At 40.4% G+C, this 15,987-nt stretch overlaps 1 non-coding gene across 1 annotated transcript; it reads left to right on the top strand.

Annotated features, from left to right (window-relative positions):
- Nucleotides 1–1,806: 1,806 nt before the first annotated feature.
- On the top strand, nt 1,807–1,878 carry trnam-cau (transfer RNA methionine (anticodon CAU)). Its single transcript has one exon. It is a non-coding gene; the product is annotated as a tRNA-Met (tRNA).
- Nucleotides 1,879–15,987: the final 14,109 nt, after the last annotated feature.

Raw genomic sequence — 15,987 nt, 5'->3', positions numbered from 1 at the left:
GGTGCATGCACCTACTAACTGTGTGCACTGAGGATTGCATCTTTCAAATGTGCAAGACAACACATGCTGTCCATTTAGTACGTTTGCCTTAATGAATATGCAATATGGGGCGTTTCCGCCCTAGTGTGCAAAATACTGGGAGGAGAAAATGCAAATAGGTTAATTTAGCACATGCATTGTGATTTACCAAGCCGGAAAGTAACTTTGGTGATTGTGACTGTGTGCGTATATAATACTTTTGAAAGGAAGATGCTGATCAGCCCAGCATTGTGCAAAGATGGCTGCTGTTATTGCGGCGAGGAGGACACATGGGCACAATGAAAGAGTACGTAGAGTTTTTCTTACTTGCATTAACATTTTTGGAATGACAGGAGGAAAAATAATTCAGACCATCGGATCAAATTTCATTTTATTTTTTATTTTATTTGGGATCGTAGTAAATCAGGCTCATAGTCAGGAATCAATGGGTTTGTTTAGTTTTCTTGAAGACAGGATTTTGTTGCACTGGGTGCCACCAACATGGCTGACATTAAGGCTGTTAGTGGTCAGTACCTCCTGATCTTAGGCTCTCTGTTTGCTCAACAACGTCTTATTTTCTATTTATACATGTAAATAATTAACTACTTCTCCTGACTGATGATTGAAGTGATGTAAGTAATAACTGATCACACTATCTCAGATTAATTATCTTTTAGTGTGAACATTACAGCCATTGTAACCTTGTGAAAACCCTGGGTGCATCATGTTGTGACAAATGAAGTGACATTTCTGATAAAGAATAATTTTACATGTGTCACAAAAAACAATGCACAAACATCAAGTGCATGAAACAACAACCATGATTCTGTGGTTTACAGTTTGTTTTACTGTTAACAGAAAGTAAAAAAATAAAAAAAAAGTCAGTGCAACAGCAGAAAATGTTCACAACACTAAAATAAGACATCCAAGTGACTGCAGTTATTCAGAGGCCCATGTATTCAGAATGTGTTAAATCAACACATATCACATCTCAAAATGAGGCTTCAGTGGAACAAATCAAGAAAAGCCTGGAAAATGTACTTATTACCTTTCCATAATTACTTTGTATGTCATTTTTTTTAGCTCTTCCTGAATTATTAAACCCGATGTAATATTCTCTTAAGCAGTGGAGATTTATGTTTGCATTTGTGTCTGATGCTTGTTGTTATTATTGTTTTGGTACCCAAAATACTAATTGCTTCTGCTCATTTTTAATCTTTTTAGGAGGTAGGAGGGGCATGCACACACAAACACACGTAGAATAACATCTACCACAATCACACACAGAATGCACCCCAGTGTTTACCTGATGCAGTAGTTTTTAATTTCCCTCCCACCAGCCAGTCGTCACTGACGGCTGAAATAAATGAATTTATCGCCCCCTCATTCAAATACAAGGACACAGACTCACTCAGTGAGCCACGTGAAAACACAAAATCAACTGAGGTAAGCTCTTGTCTTGTTTCTCACTCGTGTGCACACATGAGGTACACACAACTGTGACTGCAGGCACATGCTGAAGAGGCTTTGCATTTTTAAAAGTACACACACACGCGGCCCTGCCGTGTGTGTGTGTACCTGTGTGCGTCACATTGGCTAATTACCACCTTACCACCCAGAGAGGAGGGAGAAACACAGTTTGTCAGTGCCTCTCTGATCAAAGGATAAGCATCATCTCAACTGTACAATGCTATAATCATCTCTTTAACATCCCAGCAGTGCAAGTCCCACGCCCCAAATCCTCCAGCTTCAATCCAACAGGAGACCTTGGCAACAATGCTCCATAAGAGCAGAGTGGCGCAGCGGAAGCGTGCTGGGCCCATAACCCAGAGGTCGATGGATCGAAACCATCCTCTGCTAGTTGTATATGTTTCCTTTCCTCCAAGGAATCTTGGGTGTCATTGCCATCCCGGCACACAAAGCAATCGCAGCCCATACTATTCTTGTCTTTAGTGTGACGACCCCTCCACCAGGGCACTAGGTGTCCCTGTTTCTTTTTGTAGTTTTCTCTTTTTGAAGTGCTGAATGCAGGAATCTAATCAGCCTGATGTGCTACACCTGGACCCAGTGTGCACCCTAAAACAACAGTGCTAATTGTGTTTAAAGGAGCTATTTTTTAAGTTTTCGCTGTCGAATGCTGTTTATTGCCGAGAGCAGGTGGTGGTGATTGCTGCCTGACGAGAGCTCCAGGAGCTCCAAGAGGTTAACGTAACACACACCACACACCACACAGCGCTACGTCGCCAGGGCAGATTGGAGGTTACAATCGTTGCTATCGGGAAATGATGAGACAGGCCGGGGCTAGCTGGTTAGCAAGTTTGCTGGTGTTGCTTTCCGGAGACAGCTTTTGGCAGGTAAAAGAACTGAGTTTGATGCTGAACTTGCAACGTTTCTTCTAGACTGGTAAATAAAGAGCAGTGAATGCTAAAAAAACAACAACAACAAAAAAAAAACAGAAACTCTGCCTTTCCTTCATTGCTCTTGACTGCTTCCATGTTGTATCAGCCATAGTAAATGGATGTAAATCTAGTACATTAATATATGTATTGAGGAAGAAAATATACATCCTGGCTGGCACCTAGAAACAGCCCTATAACCCCATGCTTCATTGTCTTAACAACATCTTACCTGTGCATATGTTGATTCACTCTAGGGGCCCTGTTTGCCCTATCCATACATATGCTGATCTGGTCAGGGCCCTTCCTGCCCCATCTGTGGATATGCTGATCCAGCCCAAGACCCCCTTCTACCCCCTGATAACTTGAACCAAGGTGCTACACTACAAGACCTCTGATAAACATTACCTCTTGTTATAACTTCCTTTCCTGTCTGACCAAATGTCTGTAACCCCAGGTATATGCAAATACAGTTGTCCATCCCTTTGTCTTTCACTGTATAAGTGTCCCCCTGCCCTACACTCAGGGTTAGTCTACTGCCTCAGACCCGCTCTGTGTCAGCTGACTCACCGTATCCTGGGATACCATTAAACTTACTTCTCTACAGCAAACTTCAAACTAAGGACTTGAGTGAATTTTCTTCAACAGTATCATGATCGTCTTGAATGGTTATCACCAAAGAGAAAGTCTGCACTAACGGTTTTATGGCCAACTATTCACCAAACACGTTAAAAGCATTTCTTGTCTCTCCATGTTAATCTTCCTATCAGTCTTACTCTTTTCTGCCTTTTGCCGGTGCACTGCTGCATTTGTAGGCATGTCATGGCCACCAACTGTCGGGTAGTGGAATAGTGGCTGGAGTATGTATTGTGTCGCCCACACACTCCCCCGCATGTATGTACACACTCAAACATGAGCTAGAAACAAAACAGTGACCCACTCATAAAAACGTTGCTCCAGACCTTACTAGCTCATTAAAAACTCCACAGGGGACCTTTGATACAGAACTGTTTCTGTATTTTGGCAACCAGTTGGCAGCATTAGTCACACGCTTACTAAAAACCTAGCGATACGCTTCAGGAACTAATTCATGTGCTTTCAAGACAGCTGATTTAAATGTGTTGTAATCTTTACAGTCCTCAATAGACAGGACGCAGTAAGCTTTAAAGCTTGCTCCTCATCAGGCCGGCTTGTTGAATCAGCAACACATTCAAACAAGCAAAATCAAATTTGAACATCATTTCCACAACATCGAGTTATTTGCAACATCAAAATGTGAAGCAGCGATTTCCTCATTTAAAGCCAATGCAGACATTCAAGCTTCCTTAATCAATGCCAAGTTTTACATCTAATTCCAGTTGTTTCTTTTTGTATTTGTTTTTTCGCCAACTCCTTTTCATGTTCTAACTTCAAAAGCAGTAAATTCTGTCTGATGTTCAAATGTTAGTCCAGCCATTGAAGTACTTACACCACTCTTACCTCCCCTGTCCATCAGGTACTTCTCTAAAGGTTTGACTTTGTACATTTTGGCTCAACTTCAGCAAAGTAATGCTGAGCAATTTTCATCAAATGTTCCTTGGTACATTGCTCAAGCAACTCATCAGAGGGAGACTGAATGAAATTTTCCACAAGGCTAACCAAACCCACTAGCCAAATCTAGCAACCTAGGTAAACAGATTGAGGTAAACTCTACAAAACCTTTTGTGCTATGCAACAAGTTGCCAAAAGAACTGGAGCCTGAAATTCAGATGAAAGAAAGGTAATTGTTCAGACAGATACTTGTGACTGTAATCCAGTGGCACTGGGGGGGGGGGCAGCTGCATACCAACAGCAATCCCCTAAGAAACCCGGGATGTGATCCTGAGCCAGTTGTTATAACCCGAAATTAGCTAAATAAATCCAGCCCATATTTGGGCCAGTATACAGTATGTCCGGGTTCGATGGCCCAAATCTGGCCCATATACAGAATGTTTGTCAGATGTTACTTCCACATCTGGATCTGAAGCTGGTCTAACGGAAATGGGAGTAAAATAAGACTAGATGAGGAACTCGAGGAGTCATTTTGATCAGGTTCTCAAAGTTTTATTGCCAAAACGTGAAGCGCAATGTAACTTCAGAGACAGCGAAGGCCAAAATAACAAACAGAACGACCCTAACCAGAAACAAAAAACTAAATACTGAAACTGATACAAAAGGAAAGGTTATAATAGTAAACTCCCTAACACACTTAAAACAGGAGGGAAAAAAATGGTTGAAACAAAATGGCAGCTCAGGGCTTCTTGGCAAGGTTTACAAACTACAGATCAAATTATACAATGAGTAACCAGTAACTGAAGTTTAACAAACTAAAAGTAAAACATACACAGACAATCTCGTGGCTGTCAGACAAAGAGTATATGGGCCAGACTAGGGCCAAGGACCCAGGCATATGTTGTACCAGAACTTGTATTTTGCTATCTGATAACCACTAACACCCCTACCTGTTCACCTCAAAACAATGAGCCCAAAATGGATTAAGGCACCCATAATTAACAAAACACACCAAGTGTAACCTAAAGAAGAGGGAGACTGACCGCTCAGGCACCTACTGTATATAGATGAGCAGTCACACCAGGTGTGTGTGTGTGTGAGACAGAGAGAGACAGAGAGAGAGCTTTAGTGTTAGTGTAGAAGAAGACATAGTGCTACTGTAATTAAGAACTGAACACTAATTTAAATCACATACCTTTTCAACAGACTCATAAATCACAGTGCGTATTATACTGGTGGCCCATTCACACTATGGCTGATTGAAAAAAATGCATTGTACATCTTAAGGATTGATCACCAGATATTTCATCAACCAGTCCTTATTAATGGCCAAGTATTATACACACGTTGCAGTGAGATATCTATTGTCACACGCATATATCAGAGTTTAATCAACCGTGTCATCAGTTCCCCGCTGCATTGTTGCAGGTCAAGGTTAAAAACTTGTCCCTGCTCTCCACAACATTCAACAATTTACTCACAAGGCTACGACTGGACTGCAGTGCACATTTACGTCACATACACTAACTGAGCACCATGCAGTTACTGGGTAGTTCCTGCCTTTGCTCTCAAAACAGCACCAGGTCTTCATGGCATGTATTCCGCCAGGTGTTGATGAAACTTTCCTTTGAGATGCGGCTCATCACATCATACGTGCAGCTGCACATTCATGCTGCCCATCTCCTGTTCTACCACATCCTAACAGGTGTTCTACTGGCTCACCGTCATGTTCATGAAACCAACTTGTATCTGCAGCCTGAAGGGTTCTGTGTCGGTTTTGTGTGTGTGTGTGTGTGTGTGTGTGTGTGTGTGTGTGTGTGTGTGTGTGTGTAGTATCTGAAGCTATTTGTAGCTACACTGACATGTTCTGACTACACTGACATCTCACTGATGTTCATTTGAGCTCGCTACGGTTAAGTGTCCATTGAAATGTAGGGCAAATCTTGAATACATTTCCAAAGCAATAGCAAAATAAAATGCTAATTAATGCGATTTTTCCATCTATTACTGTTTTGAGAATATTAAAAGCTGGCAACATTGAAATAAGCTGTTGGTGGCCATGATTCTTCAGTGGGATACAATAAAACCACTGCAGAAGAAGAAGGCAAATGGAAATATGGTGTTTATGTTTATTTTGATTCATGATTGAGTAAAGTTACAGTCTCCTCGCCTTTTCAGGCAGATGGGATGTTTCCATCTGCCGCCATTTCTCGTATGTAATGTAAATCATAATTTATTCACTTCTTTGTTTTTTTCTGTTTCTATTTCTCTTGCTCACATTTGTTTTTCAACAGTTTTTTCAGTAATGTTTGGGATTTCCATTCAGGATTCTTTGCTCCATGTTGAGCATCAAAGGATGTTTCATGTCAGATCTCCAGTGTATAACTAGGTTTAAATACAACTCACATTTCTTTGAGAAAACCGGATCAAAATACAAGTGACTTGTATTGTATTGTATTGGAAATGGGTTTGTTTTGATCATCGAGTAATGAGTAAACTCATTTTAGTGGAATTACAACAAATTATTAATACATTGTTTTCTCAAAGTAACTTTCCCAACACTGTTTGTATATGTCAACAGTGTAAAGTTACCAAACTGTCAACACATATCAAGACCTGTAAGGATCAATATTGGTAAAAAGAGTTGGTGAAAATGTGACACCACATGTGTGAAAGCTCAGTCACTCACATCACAGTCACAGTTCCTAATCACAGTCCTGGAAATGTCCCGCAACATTGTTCCACTTGAATAATCAACACTACTGAGACTTAATAGTTTGTGATCTGGGACCATGTTTTGCTCCATCAGTCTTGCAGGTCACTGGCCTCTGTGTGACCTGCTCATGAAAAAAGAAAAAGAAGAAATGTCTCTTCTCCATGTCTTTTTGGTGGAGGTGCAGTTCTTCCTCCTTTGTCTGAATTTTATAGCTGGAAAAAGTTAACACAACATTTATACTGTAGTAAAATATGTATTTACATTTCATTAATTTAGGTATAACATCAAAATTGGGACAATTTATTATTATATTGAAAATATAAATGTCAGCCACTGAGCATGTTTGAGATGCTCTGGATCCGCCTGTATGACATCATGTTCACACGCAACTTCACTCAACCCCCGAAGAGGAGCGGTCCGAAATCCCACAGGCCACAATCAACAACCGGATCAACTCCTTGTAAAGGAAATGTGTCGCAGTGCATGAGGCGAATGGTGGTCCCACAGTCATGACACCATAATGATAATGACTCATAAAAAAAATAATAATAATAAAAAAACACCTGTAGCCCAGGTCACACAGTTCAGTACCTAATAAGTGTCTTTTTTTCAAACTAAAACTGCACATTTTAAAGTTGCCCTTTATTGTAACCAGCCCAAAATGCACCTGTGCAATAATCACGCTGCGTAATCAACACCTTGATATGCCACACCTGTGTCCAGGTGGATGGGTTGTCATGGTGAAGGAGGAATGCTCACAGAGACCGATTTAAACGCATTTGTGAATATGATTTGAGAGAAAGACGCCTCATGTGAGGTAAGAAAACGTTTGTTCAGTGTATATTGAAAGTTTCAGCATGTGTCAGGGCACAGGACAGTGACTGATTCAAATGTAAAAAAGTTTCAGTCAGACATCTGACAATTCACACGCTTTTGGACTAGTTGGTGAAATTTCATGCCATCTTGTGCTTGTTTTTAGTAACTTGGAGCATTATGCTGAAGAAATGTGTCATTTTGGCAAACGCTGTTCAGTTTTGGGCACTGCATTAACTGTTTTGCAAAAAGTGACTTCTGTTGAAAAATATGTGCTCGGACGACTGAAAATCCAACTGTGCTACAGACAAGATTATTATTTATTTTTTAATTTTTTTTCTCTCACATAATCCTTATCATGGATCAAAATCATGCAGCACACACAGTTTGCACAAGTGCATTCACATGCACAGAATTACCCTGACAAATGTCTGGGTGTGTGATGCAAGCAGACATATGTATTTCTTCTCTCACACACATAGGAGGAGGATTCAAGAAAGGCTGACTGTGAAGTTTCAATTCTGTTTCCTCGGATAAAGATCATTCCTAGGAGCCATCAAAGGAGAGAGAGCGAGAGGGAAGATGAGTGGGTGCAAGGGAGGGAGAGAGACAAAGATTGCAGCACTTTAATGTTTATGTGTCACATCTAATGTTCTGAAATAGATACTTAGACTAGAAAGACTATGAGAGAGAGAGATGATTAAATACTAATGTTGTTTATGAAGTGACAAACTTTAGTGGTCCCTTACTGTAAATGCTGTTCTTCAGTTGCAAGATTATCTGCTGCTGTTGCAACATATGGCATATAAGTATTTTATTTCTCTGAGGCACGTTTGAATTTTACATTTAATTTTAAACAGCCCTCAGAGGCAGTGGCACAAATGCATAATGAAGAATAAGCACAGAAAGAGACAGAGGCCCAGCAAACGCTATATTATATGTTCAAGCTGTTTATGGTGACTGTAAACAGCAGAAGACATTAAAGTGTCAAAGAAGAAATACTATTCAAATTATGATCCTGTCTCAAATGATAGCAAGAAAATATAAAGTCCGGTCTGATAAAGGCTGGGGAATAACACATTCAGGTCGGCTGGGTTGATGCTATGGTAATGCCACATTCACGACTCTATTACTCTTTCAAACAGAAACGCTGTTTTTATTCCATAATTATACAGAGCCAAAGTTAAAATGGAACTTCCAGTCTCTGTTCCTGAGGAAAACCTCATTCAACATCCCACTGACAATTGATCTTCAAGTCTTTCTCAGCAGTATGTTATGTGGCTCGCTTCGTATGTTTATATAAAGTTATGGGAAAATGATCTAATATTTTTGTTTATTCAATGCTTATGTTTTTAGAAGACGAACAAACACCATTTCCCATAAGCGCTAGATGTTTAAATGTCACAGCTCGACAGAAGCCAATACTTACAGTTACGCCCACTTCAAGTTATGCTCACTTCATATTACATCATATAGGTCATGGTCAGGTCGGGCAGCTGTAATAACAGCAGGACAGAGACAATGTGGAAGACTTTCGACAGGCAGAGATTACAACTGTCAAGATGACAGAATGACTTCAGAAGAGAGTGTTGGTGTAGTCACAGTGACACAGGTACCCACTCTGCTGCACTTGTAGTTTTTTTCAGCTGTAGTTTCAATCATCGTTTAACTTTGTTACAAATGGTCTGGATTTCTTGTAGAAAGAGCTGCAGTGGATGGTGATTTATCTTGTGGAGAGTCAAACTGCAGGAACACGTGTTCTTCAGGAAGGCAGATTAAAGAAATGTTGAATGAACGATTACATTGAGTTACACCCACTAGTGGAGCAGAGGCTGACGTCATGACCTCGGCTATCTATGCCATTCTAGCTATAAATGTATTGGATTGTATCTGTGGTAGAATTTGCTGTATTGTGCATGAAATAGGACTACTGAATCATCCGTTGTATAATTTGAAAGGGGCCTTGAAACCTTTGCCACTATTATAATGTCTAAAATTAGAAGACTCTCTCCCCCTAATCTCTTGCTCCTTTCTACCTCACTATATTCAGAACGGCTTTTAGATTCTTACTTCCAATGATGTGTTGCATGTTGTGTGTAAGATTGTCCATTCTCTATTCATATAAAATAAGACTGAGTTTTTTTCATTAACATCCTACTGATTCATACAACTGATATCTGGGATTTTAAAGTTTAAATGGCTGCGGGTGTAGATGCTGTATTACACACTCATGTGTGCACATACATTATCTCCTGTATATGTACAGTTAGGAATGGAAAAATAATAAATAATAATAAATAATAGAAATACAACAGTAGGTGCATAAGTAAAAAAAAAAATCTACAATGCAGTAGCAAATGCATGGGCACCACTTAGTTCCTGATCATTACACAGTGTGTTTCTATCCACCTGTGCAAAATGAGAATACACATAAAAAATCTGAGTGGAAATGGCAGAAATTAAAATAAATAAATAAATGAATAATCAGTGTATAAGGCAAGATGACCATCAGCCAGCGGGAGGGGTAAAAGCAGAGGGGGGGGGGGTGTGCACCTGGGACACCAGGCATCATCGCTGAAGCCTCTGGAGGTCTTGTGGGTCTGTCAAAGAAACACCAAGAAGTCCCATGAGCAGTACACAACAGTTTTTGTTTACTCATTTGGAAATGTTGGTGTAAAAACAAAATGCGACAATGTGCAATCCATGTTGTGTTTGTTCGTTTGCGGTTTGATTGTTGTGCTCTTTTTAAATTGTCATTTCGCTGCATCCTCTTCTTCTGCAGTGGTTTAATGGCATCATGCTAGATAATTAGCGCCACCAACGGTTCATCTTGAAGTGTTCCGCTCCCAATATCAGTTATGAGTTTCTGGCAAGTCATTTAAAATTTCGCTAAATAGTGAAGGCCACAGTTTTCCTGCCAGGAACACTAAGTGTTTTGACCTGCTAGAGTTGTTTTAATCTGAAATCTGTGCAAGTAAGTGTAAGAGCTCAGGATTAATTTGTGAGTTAAAACACTGATAGAAATGTACAGCCACGGAGCGGTATGTCATGATTTTATTGTACTGATAAAAGTAGCGCTGTGGAAAGATACAGCACATTACGCTGAATTTCAAGACTTAATCAAACAGACATGGAAAAACAGCATTAAGAGCAAATTTAAACAGGAGCAGATCAGAAAAGAGGGTGGCTTCTTACTGAAATATGAGAAAATATACTATAGGAGTAGGAATAAAGGCTTGCATCTACAATAAGCTTGTTTGCTTCACAGATGAAGCCACTATTTAGAGAGTATTTACAGTAAGCTTCAAATCCTGGATCGCCAGCATAACAACCAACAATAGAAAAGACTGCAAAGGTCAGAGCTCCAGCTCCCTACATGAAATGGAACAAACCAAGTCTGAAATAGAGATCAGGCTGGAGAGGAAAAAAGAGAGAGAACAACAGCAGCAGGAGCTGGAAGAGAGGCAGAGAGAGAGAGAGAGGGAGAAAATGAAATAGAAATCCAGAGAAGAAAAAAAAAAGAGTTAAAAGTCTTGGCTTGATGATTCATTTACGTGCTTAAGCCTATTTTACACCGCCGCCCCTGTTCATTCCCCAACAACAATAAGCGGTAATTTTCCATGTGTTGATAAATTACATGACTCTCTCCGCAAGCAGAACACACTGCTGTGCTATTGTTTGAAAAGGAAAAAGCTATTTAAAAAGAAGAAGGATGAAGGATTGAGGGAGAGGAGGGGTAAGAGGTTGGGGGAATGAAGGGATTGAGAGAGTGTAGGGGTTAATTATTGTATTGGGGGGGGCAAACAAAATGCTGTAATGGAAAACGTTGAATTAGAAAACTGTAACGGACAAATGCCACCTGTGGATAAAGTAATGAAAGAGTAATATGAGGAGAGACAGAAAGAAAGGCAGGTCGAGACTGTTAATCTGGACAAAGAAAATGAAGGAGAGAATGAGAAAGAGGGGAAGATGAGCCAAATTGTGTGGGTGTGTTAATGACTAACTACTCACTACCAGAAACATCAAAGCATGAGAGACAATAGCAGACAGCAGGGACTATTTTAAAATCCAACTGTGTTTCTGACTTCCCCCACGCACCACCAGTTCCCTTACACTTACACACACACACACACACACACACACACACACGTGTTACGATGACTGAGGGCATAATTAAAACGCCCCGAGGCAGAATCAGTCATCAAGGTGTTTCTGTCGGGGCACACCGAGCGCGTCAGCGGCTCACCGAGCTGGCTGTGTGTCCCTCCCCCCCCGTCGTAGGGGGATCATGTCTGGAGGTTTAACGTTGCTTCATGTCGTCCACCGCCGCCTACCTCTCTCCCACGTTGTTCCTGCCACTCCGCTGTGCGCTGACGACTGAAAGAGAAAAGGACGACAGCAACATGCAAGATGCAAAGGGATAATAAAAAAAAAAAGAAGAAAAAAGCTGTGAGGCGATAACTGTGAAAGAAGAGTATCTAGCCTACTGGAAGCCAAAGAAGGGTGATGGATAAAAGATAGAGGCCTCTAGTTGGAGTGTATTTCCAAAGCACTATGTCACTTGGTTTCGAGACATGTATAACACTGGTGTGATATCCCCACAAGGACTTGGAAAGTATGCTTTATAGTAATGCGTTTCAAATTATTTAACACTACACTAGATTTGTGTGGTGGCCACTCCCCAATGAGGTTATGATGTTATTTATATATTTATGTGCTTAATGTGTTTTACAAATGGTCTCAGGATAGTGTCATGGCTGTTTAATTCGCATTTGCACTCGCGTTTGTGGTTGCAGGTGCTAACTCATGCTAGCCCAAAATAAAATATTAAGCTATGGTTGTAGCCAGCTTCCAGGGCGAGAACACGTTAACTGGACTTAAGCATCTATTTGCTTTTCACCTGTTGTTTCCCTAACACCTCACCAAAATGGCATTAAACGACATGCAAAAAGCTTGAAATGGGTAGACATGACATGGGGTTAGATTGCCAGAACCAATTAGCTGGCAATGTATAGCTAATGGGACATTTGTTATTGGCCAATGACACCAATTTACAACACTTAGATTAGCAGCCAAATCTACTCAATGCCAGCCAGCAACCTACTGATTAGGCTATAATATGCAGTGGCAGGCATATTGAAATTCCTCTCTCCCCACTTCCTGTAAAATTATTCTGGGAGGCAGGTCCATGTAAGCTATCTGGTGAAATCTGGGGCGAGCTTGGGAGGTCAGTATGGGGTAGGAGTTAGCAGAGCAGTTAGCAGTTAGCACAGTCCTCTGGCAGTGGTAACTTAAACCAGTGGATAGATGATTGCTGAAGGACAGGACAGCTTCACTGACTGGTTTGTAATGCTTAACAGTGACCCTGTCAGCTTCTTGGTCAATGTTACCAGCTTTTACTGGTTTGACTCAACAAAATCTGTGTGAGTGTATCCTTCAGGCTAACAAAGTTGTTGAATTCATCCTCTATAAAACTTTTGCAAGGGCAATTTTTTTGAGACCTGCATCGTTTACATCCATGTACTAGCTTGCAGTTTCTTTCTTCCCTGCATTTGCAAACACTTTTTTTGGCGTATTACTGCCACCTGTAGGCCAGAGGAAAAATGAGGAACCATTGGTGGGGCTTTGTATTACATCACTTGAGTGCGTGGAATTGTGTCAAACAAACAAAATGGACCCACTTGCAAAATCAATGCTCCATATTGCCAATAGTGGTTAAAAAAAACTCCACAGAGTACATTTTAAGTCGGTTTGTAATTTCATCAGCGTTGAGATGTTTTGTGTTGATCAGTGTTGTCCAGCAATGATGCATGTATGCCCTATTTCCAGCAATCACTGTTACAGTGCTCCAGAAAAACAACAATTTGATCAAATCAGCGCATCCTTTCTACCATCAAGTTTCCTGTCTTCACGCTGCCTCTGGTGCAAAGGTCACCTGACACATGACGAATGCTACAAGATGTGGTGTGTGTTGCACCAGTCTATGCGCAGTGAGTTGGTTGAGTGTTTGGGTTGATACTGAGTGGGAGACAGTTGTCATATTTCAGCAAAGCAAAGGAAGGATTTCATGTACAGTATTAGTGCTGTGCAGCAGCATGCACACCTCTGCCTAATTAACCTGCAGTGACAGCCACAGTTGGCACAACACTCAGCTCCTGACAATTAGAACTTACAGATCTTTAACAGCCTAAATTGCTATTTCCATCCTGCCATTTTTTTTTTAAAGATGCATTATCTGATTATTTAAAACTTAGCTGTGAACTGTGGGGAGTAATGACATACATATAGGCTGTATTTCTTTTAATAATGCCTGTCTGTACTCAGCAACGTTTGGTTTGCCTTAAATTCACAAGTTACCAGATGACAGTAATAAATAAAGAGATAAATAAATGTCAGACATTTAATCTCAATCTTAAACCCTTTGTTTTATTGTCTTGTGCTATTCTCAATAAGTAAATATGAACTACTCACAGCTGTATCTTCAGTGACATGGAGATTCGAGAATATTGAAAATGAAAAATGAAAAATTACACTGTAAGATTCATTTTTGAGCTCAAAGTCTTTTACCAAAGGGAGAAACTGAAAAACTTAAACCCATCTTGGTCTATTATTTTCTCTATAGATGTACTGTCTGAAACAAAACTGAATGCAGAGAGAATATACTGCATACTATGACTAGCGAGACATTTTAATCTATCAGCTGGCTGGACTACAGATAACAGTTTTGCAAAAATTCACAGCTTCCCATAAACGAGACTGTATTGAGTGCTTCACTAAAGGTTTAAATCTGCCATTACAACAATACTGCCAGCTCACTTTCTAAGCAGCTCTTCACAACATGCCACTGCCTTGTTTTTCCCCATGGTCCCTGAGGTTAAGGAGTTATTATTATATGATAAACTGGGACATCATCCAAAAACAGGGCTTAAAATATGTCATAAAAAGGTTATGAAATGCATCAAACAGACTCCATATGATCACACGGGGCCGTGTCAGCTGAAAAGACAGTTCGCTCTGAACAGATTTATTTTGGTCTTTACCGCCATTATAGTGGCAAGCTTCATCAAACCATAATTGACTTCTGAAATAACCTTGTTCCTTATTACTTATGCACTTGGGAGTCCTTCATTCATTTGTTACATTACTTTTCTGTGTCTACTGCTTATGCCCTTGACATCAGACTTTTTTATGGTACATCATATTGCTGAAATAATAGTGTGTCTTACTGCTTAAGTGCTTGGCACACTGTCTCCTTAGCACGTTTTCTCATCTAATTGAATGTTTCTGTGAAATCCATACAAGAAATCAGGTTATAGAGGTGGCCACACTGTCTTCTTTAAAGGGTCAGTTCAGCCAAATGATATAATATGGATATACACTCAGCTGACATAGAAGTTGTTTTTTTTCAACCCTTTGATACGACCCATGTGAGTGTCTTCTGAAATAGTGCCCCTAAGGCGTCAGGCAAACCAGACTTCGGTTCTCATGGTTACAATAATAAAGACGCAGACTGTACCAACAGTGGAATACCGGACCTTTGACGCCATGGTTACAATAATAAACAGTCATGGCTTTGTTAGGTTTAGACACAAAAACGACTTGGTTATGTTTCGGAGAAGATGTTTGTTTGGGTTAAACCATAGACTGCGAAATAAAGATGGATGTGACGTCACCCACAGGTTTCTGAAGAGTGGTTTTGAAGCTCAGAGTGGACTACTCTGCCGTTGCCATCTTGCCATAAGTACCCTGACTCGCAAGATTGAGCGAGTGACCTGACTGGGACCCTGGTGCATGACAGGTGGTGGTAAGAATACACTCACCCACCTGTCACTCAAAGCAGCCACACCCTCAATTAAACCTTAATAACATGTAAACAGTTGATTTATAATACACCCCCTGTAGTTGTCATGAAGGAGGAAATTAGCTATAGAGACCAAAACTGTTTTTTGTACCATGCTGTAAACATGTTTATTTCTGCTGTAAAGTTTGGCATTTTAACATGAGAGTCTACAGGGATTGACTCGCTTTCGGAGCCAGCCTCAAGCAGCTTTTTGATGAGAATGATGTTGGCTTCATTTTCCAGCCTCGGAAGTTGCAGCTTTGGGTCAAACAAGTAGTTTCTTAACATTAGACGATCTTTGTTGTCATGGTTACAATGATAACAACATGGTTAACTTCATTTAACAAGCAAAGAAACAACAAACTTTCATACGGGAATTGAACACCGCTCTCCCGTGTCACATTCCTGTGTTTTGTTGACATCCACCACAATCTCCTCCTGATGCAGACTTTTTCTCTCTTCCCTTTGCTCCTGTCATAATTACTGCGGCCACTATATGTCGTCTAACAACAAAACGTAACTATGGGTTATAATGACCTGCCGCACAGATGAACTATGGGTTTGTTTTTTACAAGACAACTTGCAAACATGAAAAGCAAGTAGAAACTAACACATGTGCTGTACGGTGGTGAAATTCAGCCACTGTAAAAGCTGGGACAGAGATTTTTTTTTTT

Source organism: Seriola lalandi, unplaced genomic scaffold, assembly GCF_002814215.2.
Source record: "Seriola lalandi dorsalis isolate HSWRI2012SDOR001 ecotype SW California unplaced genomic scaffold, Sedor1 jcf7180002054933, whole genome shotgun sequence".
Taxonomy (NCBI): domain Eukaryota; kingdom Metazoa; phylum Chordata; class Actinopteri; order Carangiformes; family Carangidae; genus Seriola; species Seriola lalandi.
This window is presented reverse-complemented; position numbering and strand designations above follow the sequence as displayed.